This window comes from Pinus tabuliformis, chromosome 5_2, assembly GCF_031772625.1.
Source record: "Pinus tabuliformis cultivar Carrire ecotype Pingquan chromosome 5_2, CPIR1, whole genome shotgun sequence".
NCBI classification, from domain to species: Eukaryota; Viridiplantae; Streptophyta; class Pinopsida; order Pinales; family Pinaceae; genus Pinus; species Pinus tabuliformis.
In genome coordinates, this window is record NC_142306.1 from 582,281,551 (window position 1) to 582,288,222 (window position 6,672).

Sequence of the window (6,672 nt, forward strand, 5' to 3'; positions counted from 1 at the left end):
AAGAAACACAGAACTATTGCACCCATCAATAACAGTGCTACCTTGCAGCTTGTACAGAGTTCCAATCCGAACTCCCCGCATCAATACCAGTGCTCCCCGAACCATCTTGCAGGTATCCTTCTCGAACACTATTTTTACACCTGCATCATCCAGCTTACTAACAGAAATCAAATTTTTGGCTAATGCAGGAATATGTAGAACACCCAGAAGTGTTCTAACCCTTCCACCTTGTAGCTTCAACTTTACTTTTCCACGACCAATGATTCTAGCCTTCTTGTCATCCCCTAAGAAGACATCACCACCATCATATTTCTCATACTCACAGAACCACTCTCTATGGGGAGTGAAGTGAAAGGATGCACCTGAGTCAATCAACCATGCCTCATGATCTACATGTGTACTTGAAGAAGCCAAGTACACATCCCCACCTTCATCTAAGGTAGTTTTCGCCTTTGCAGAAGGAGGCTCATTAGATCCCCTTCCGTTGTCAGGAACTTTGGATTTACAGTCCCTTTTGAAGTGGCCTTCCTTTCCGCATTTCCAGCACACCACATTCATAGGTTTTCCTGGAGATTTAGATCTTCCTCAAGATTTAGATCTCCCACTCGATGACTTATTTTTGTTTCTGTTCTGGGACCGTCCTCGTACAGACAAGGCATCACCATTTTGGCTCTCCATATTTTTCCGTCTCATCCCCTTCGTCAACAAGACTGAGACTATTTCATCAAACTACAAGGCAGTTGCATTGTTACCTATTGCAATAACCAGACTATCCCACGAATCTGGTAGAGAACACGACAAACTGATGCACTTATCTTCATCTGAAATTTTAATATCAACAGATGTTAACTGACTTACCATAGTATTAAATGCGTTCAGATGCTTTGTCACCAAGTCTCCATCTTTCATCCACAAGTTATACAGATTTTTCCACAGGAACAGTTTATTCACCAGAGACTTAGATTGGTACAAAGTCCCTAACTTGTCCCACAAAGCCTTTGCTGTAGCTTCTCCTGATACATTCAGCAGTACTGAATCTGAGACACACAATCATATTGTGCTGTTTGCCTTCCGATCCAACTTCTTCCATTCTTCATCAGACACTCCCGTTGGTTTAGTACCTAGAACTACCATGATCCACTGATCTTTATCCACCAATAGATCCTCCATCTTGAGTTTCCACAACTCAAAACTCTGACCATTAAATTTCTCAATCTCTATATTTCTATTGCTCACCATCTTCTTTCACCACCAGAATCAATCTCACAGATCTCCCACTAAACAAGGTCTACCACAGGCCCGAGCGAAACCCCTCAGTAACAAAGGCGTCCCCTTGAAGCCAAAACTGCTCTGATACAAAATGTAGGTTTTAACCCCGTACAAAAATTACCTGCATATGAATTCTAAAATACAAAAAATAAACAATGTGAGAGAATAACACATAAAGCACATATACACAGAGATTTTCCCCTGGATCCCAAAACCGGGACTACTAGCTTGACTTTTCATTATGTTCCTTTCAATGTTACAATACACATTTATACATGCCGAAGCATCCAATACCATCGACTGAAAAACCATCGCGTCTAAAACCATGGACCGAAAACCATCGCGTCCAAAAACATGTGCAAAAATCATGCACAAAACCATAGGTGGGTCCGCCCAACCTAACATAGGGCCCAAAACCAAAATTTTCCGGGGCGCTGCCCTAGAGCCCATAAAGTGGGGTTACGAGTACACCTCAAACCCCCTGTTAACTACGTGGAAAGAATATAACACAACCCAACAACAATCAATGGATAGGATGATTCATTCTCCTATGGACAAGATGATTAGTTCTCCTGTCGAGGCATCCTACCCATGTAGTCTAGGAGTCATGGGAAGTACCTCTCATCTGATCAATGAGCAAGGAATGGGGTTAGGGACCATAGAAGTACTATCAATGGACGCATCTTTGTATCTACTATATTCCTTATGCTAGGATGACCTCCATTGATCTAGAATCAACGAAACTGATCTGGGATCAGTATGAGTGGTATGAGACACTCTCTTGTGATATTTATCTGGGATCAATAAAACTGACTTCGGTTCAGTATAGAATGGTATGAGACATTCTCGATCAATTCTTCTTCTTCATGGTTCAGCAGAGCAGAGCTCAATAGAGTAGAGCAGAGTAGAGCAGAGGAGTGCAGGGCACTGATGGCAGAGATAGTACAGTCAGACATATGGATTAGCGGATGGAATTCTCCCTAGTTGAGAGGGAGTGTTAAAATTGGAAACTAGGGCCAAAATCCATGTCGATCATCATATTTATGGCATCTGATATTTTTCTTGTATCCCTCTCATCGAGAGATGTAGGAATGATCTAAAGATCATTTGATTTCGATAAGTATTTATGGAGATATGAATTTATTTGTGTTATGGGACAATTCATCAAGGTTGGCCAACAACCAAATAAACCCCACTTGTGCTCAACGTTTTAGTATAAATAAAGGAGTACTTCAAGTCATTTAACACTCATCTCTTATGATCTCACTCTCCACTTGTTTTGGGATTTTGGTGGAAGAGGAGGTCTAGAGGAGATGCCTTCTACATAGCCCAATGAAGGGTTATCTAGGACAGCCCTAGCCACATACTTGTAGGAGATCTGGCCGCAGATATAAGAGGCTCTAATATGTAGCTAGAAGAGCCCTAATCTATAGATAAATGGAGCCCTAATCTGCAGCAAAGGAAAGGCCCTAATCTGTAGCTAGAGGAAGCCCTACACTACCCTACCTAAGGGTGGTATGAAGATGCCCTAGCCACAGCAAGAGAGGATCAAGAAGAGGACAGTTTGCTGGGTTGATTTACGGACTGTCCTAGGACTATTTGAGGGCTATCAAGACAAGTCTGAGTTGCTCAATAGTGAAGGCTGAAGAGCTATAGGGACAAAACGCTGAAGAAGAAGGCGTGTTTGGGCATGCGTAGGGACTGTCTCATGACAGTGTTAGGCTGCAGTCCTTAGCACATAGAAAGCACTGCGTAGAGGGTTGTTAAGGTGGACTAGCCCCTTATAAGGTAGCATGGACAAAGAGGAGGCTTCACTAGGAATGTTGCAAAGATTTGAGGGTTGGTTTATGGACTGTCATAAGGGTTTAGGGCTGCAGCACGTGCCCTAACCAGGGTTGTCACAAATGCAGAAGAAAACATCAGTTCAACAATGTTTTGCAAGGGTGTTGGATCCTAGTTTAGGATCAATACTACAGTTGGTTGCTATCTTGAAAGGTCACCAAGCTGTTGTTGCTATAGGTGACAACAGGGCCATGTTTGGGTATGATATGTTGGACATATTATGGGAAATAAGTTGTATGTATAGCAACATGTATAGGTACAACTGTTGCAGTGGAAGCAATATGTACATCATCATGTATAGGTACAATTGTTGCAGTGGAACTAGTATGTACAGCAACATGTATAGGTACAACTGTTTCATAGTGGAGGCAGTATGTACAACAAGATGTATGAGTACAACTGTGAGTGGTGCAACATAGTGCACAGTGATGGGTACAACCATGACTGGTTGCATTTCCGTGACAAGAGTGGCTCAATGAATGGGTGTACCATGATGACGAGATGTAGTACGATGGAGAATCAGTTGAAGCAGCTTGTCTTCAACTGATCTCATGTATCATCTTCTTAGAGATGATCTATGATCTTATCTAGATAAGTCAAAGTGTTGACTTCTGTTGTAAATATACTCTCTCTCTCTCCCTGTGTTGAACTATTGAGGAAAATATAAGAAGAATTGATCAAGGGTTTCCCCACATTGGGTTTGTCCCTGGCTAGTGCCACATCTTGTGTCCTCTTATCTTGGCTTGTCTTCTGTGATTTATATTTATGTTCTATCTACAATTTACTTTAATGTTGACGTGATTGCTAATTTGGAAAAAATATTGAGCTAACTATGCAAATTGAAATAAATTGCCCTAAGAATAGAACATACCTAGACTTAACAAAAATATATGATCAAAATTATTTTTTAAATAGATCTGTAACCATAGAAGATTCGATAGTTTAGTCAAACAATTTTCATACACTCAGGATGCCTCACCGTCTTTGAATATATCTTAGCTCCATGTATCTCTACAAAATCAGATATTGGATATAAGTTATTTAATGAACGTTTTGAATACAATAATGGAAGGCTAACTTCATTGTTTTTTTATATTAGAAAGTGTTAGACTTAAATTGAATATTAAAACTATATAAAGAAAGATATAATGTAGATAAAATTTATAAATCATTCTTAGTTTGGGAAATTTTTTGAAATGTTTATATCTATATATATATATAATATCTATTTGTTGTTGGTTTTATTTAATTCAATATTGATAAAGGGGTAGATTTATTTCTCATATTCATGTCCTATCTCAGTTGTTCCCTAGTGTCTTTTTTCTTGAGGTTATCCTAAGGTGAGTTGATTTCCATTTTGTAATTGAGTATAAGCCTTTACTAAGATTTCTAACTATATTTTTAAGCTTGGACAATTTCGCTTCTAATATTTGGATTTGTTTCTTCAACTTAATTAGGGTATTCATTACTCATATGGGCTACAAGGAGGAGGACACATCATAGCCCCTCAAAGATTTAATGGTAGTTACATGTTAAGTATGTTGTTGGGTTCCTATGGGTTACCAAAAAAGAAATATTAGGGTATTCATTACCAAAACATTTTGAGACATGCATTGATGATCATTTTCATGAAATTTGGTGACTATTTAAATTTTTTTTTTTAATTAAAATTAATAGACCCCTCCTGGTTGAGAAGCATTCTATGGAATTCTAGAGCCTCTCTATAGTCTATTTTGTAGCATTAATACCCATCAAAAGAGAATTATAAAGTCTCCAAAACTGTAAGTTCTATAATTTGCCAAGGGAGTAGGGTGGGTGAGAGATGAAGTTCTAGCGTCAAATATCAAGTAACACCACCAACACTATATCGCAAACAACTGAATCCCTAAACATCACAAAAAAAACAACATCCTAGAAAAAACATCAACATAGCACCACAACACCTTCTAACCCTTTGCATTAGATAAAAACTCCAAAGCACATAATATTAGAGACAGAAAGAAGTTCTTACTAAAAAGGCCCACGAGCCCATAGCAGGCCATCCCTAACAATGGTCCATGAGTAACCACAAATTATGTTGTTATCCCAATTGAGTTTGGATTTATTATGCCAAAGGAATCAAAATGCTAGATAAGAATTAAGTCTAGCATGTGGAGCAACAATGAACAAGTCCCTTCACTTCTCGTCTCCTTAATTAATATTGCATGATGATGGGAATATCCTGACACTTAGTTATTGCGAAAATGATGATGTGCATTCACTATTAATAAAGAATGAATGAGCTTAGAGGATGTTTTCAACATGAAGAACCCCATTTTTTTAAAGAAATTTAGAATTTAACTTGGTTGTTTCATTTTCAAAAGAATGTATTAGCTGATTGAGTTTCCTTAGGCCTAGAAGAATAAAACCCTCCTTAAATCTTGGGATTGCTAGCTTGCTATCTAAAGGAGTCTTCTCACAATCCACAATTTTAATGAAGACAATCAAAGTTCTTACTATGTGCATTCACTAAAATTAGATCTTTGAGAAAAGTATTAGCCTTAACCTAATTATTTGTGGATATCCTTAAACCCTACAAATAAGTTGATTGTTGTTGTATCTAGGAATCAAGGTCTACATATAAAGCCTCCCACCCTCTCCATAATCAAAATTCTTATCATTTAAGGAAAGTGATAATCTTTTATTTAAAAAATAATAATTCTAGGATAAAACTACTAATTTTTCATTTATTAACTTATATTTAACAATGATCATAGTTATATTCTAACTTAAATCTTATAATAGTTTTTTTTTATTATTATTGTTTCTTTCTTAACTTTTAATATCCATATATTTTATCAAGACTAGAATTTAAAATCCAAGTTCGATAACTAAAACCAATTAAACAATTGTATGGAGCATTTGATGAAACCAAGCCATTTATTAATATTAACAACTAAAATCAAATTACTAAACAACTATATGAGATATTTAGTGAAATTTAATAACAACTAATTTGATGAGGATTAGAATTTAAAATCAAATCCATTTATTAAGTTTGACAACTAAATTAATTTAACAACTCTCTACAGTGTTTTATGAACCAAACCCATTTGTTAAGATTAACAACTAAAATCAATTTAACGACTATATGGAATATTTGATGAAGACCGATAACAATTAGTGAAACTTTTTGACAATATTTTACAAAAAAAATTACTTGTCAAATTCCATCATTGATTTTCTGAGATGTTGTCTACTAAGGCCATAATTTTATCTAGATGGTGAAATTTCCTAGATTCTCTTCAAAAACGTTTCAAGAAATCTAATCCTAGGATTGTTTGAATCGTTCTTTTGATGGTGGAAATGGATTCAACACTATCAAGAACCCTTAGGCACCCAAAATCTTTAGGCTTGACTACCATAACAATGATTTTTAAAAAAATGGACTATTTTTTCCAAATCTTGTTAGAACTTCCATTATTTTCAGAGTGAAATTATGGCCTTGTTAAACTACGGTGATTCTAATAGCTTAAAAATATTTATCACAAAAATAAATTTGTTTGGAAAAAAGGGAAAGAC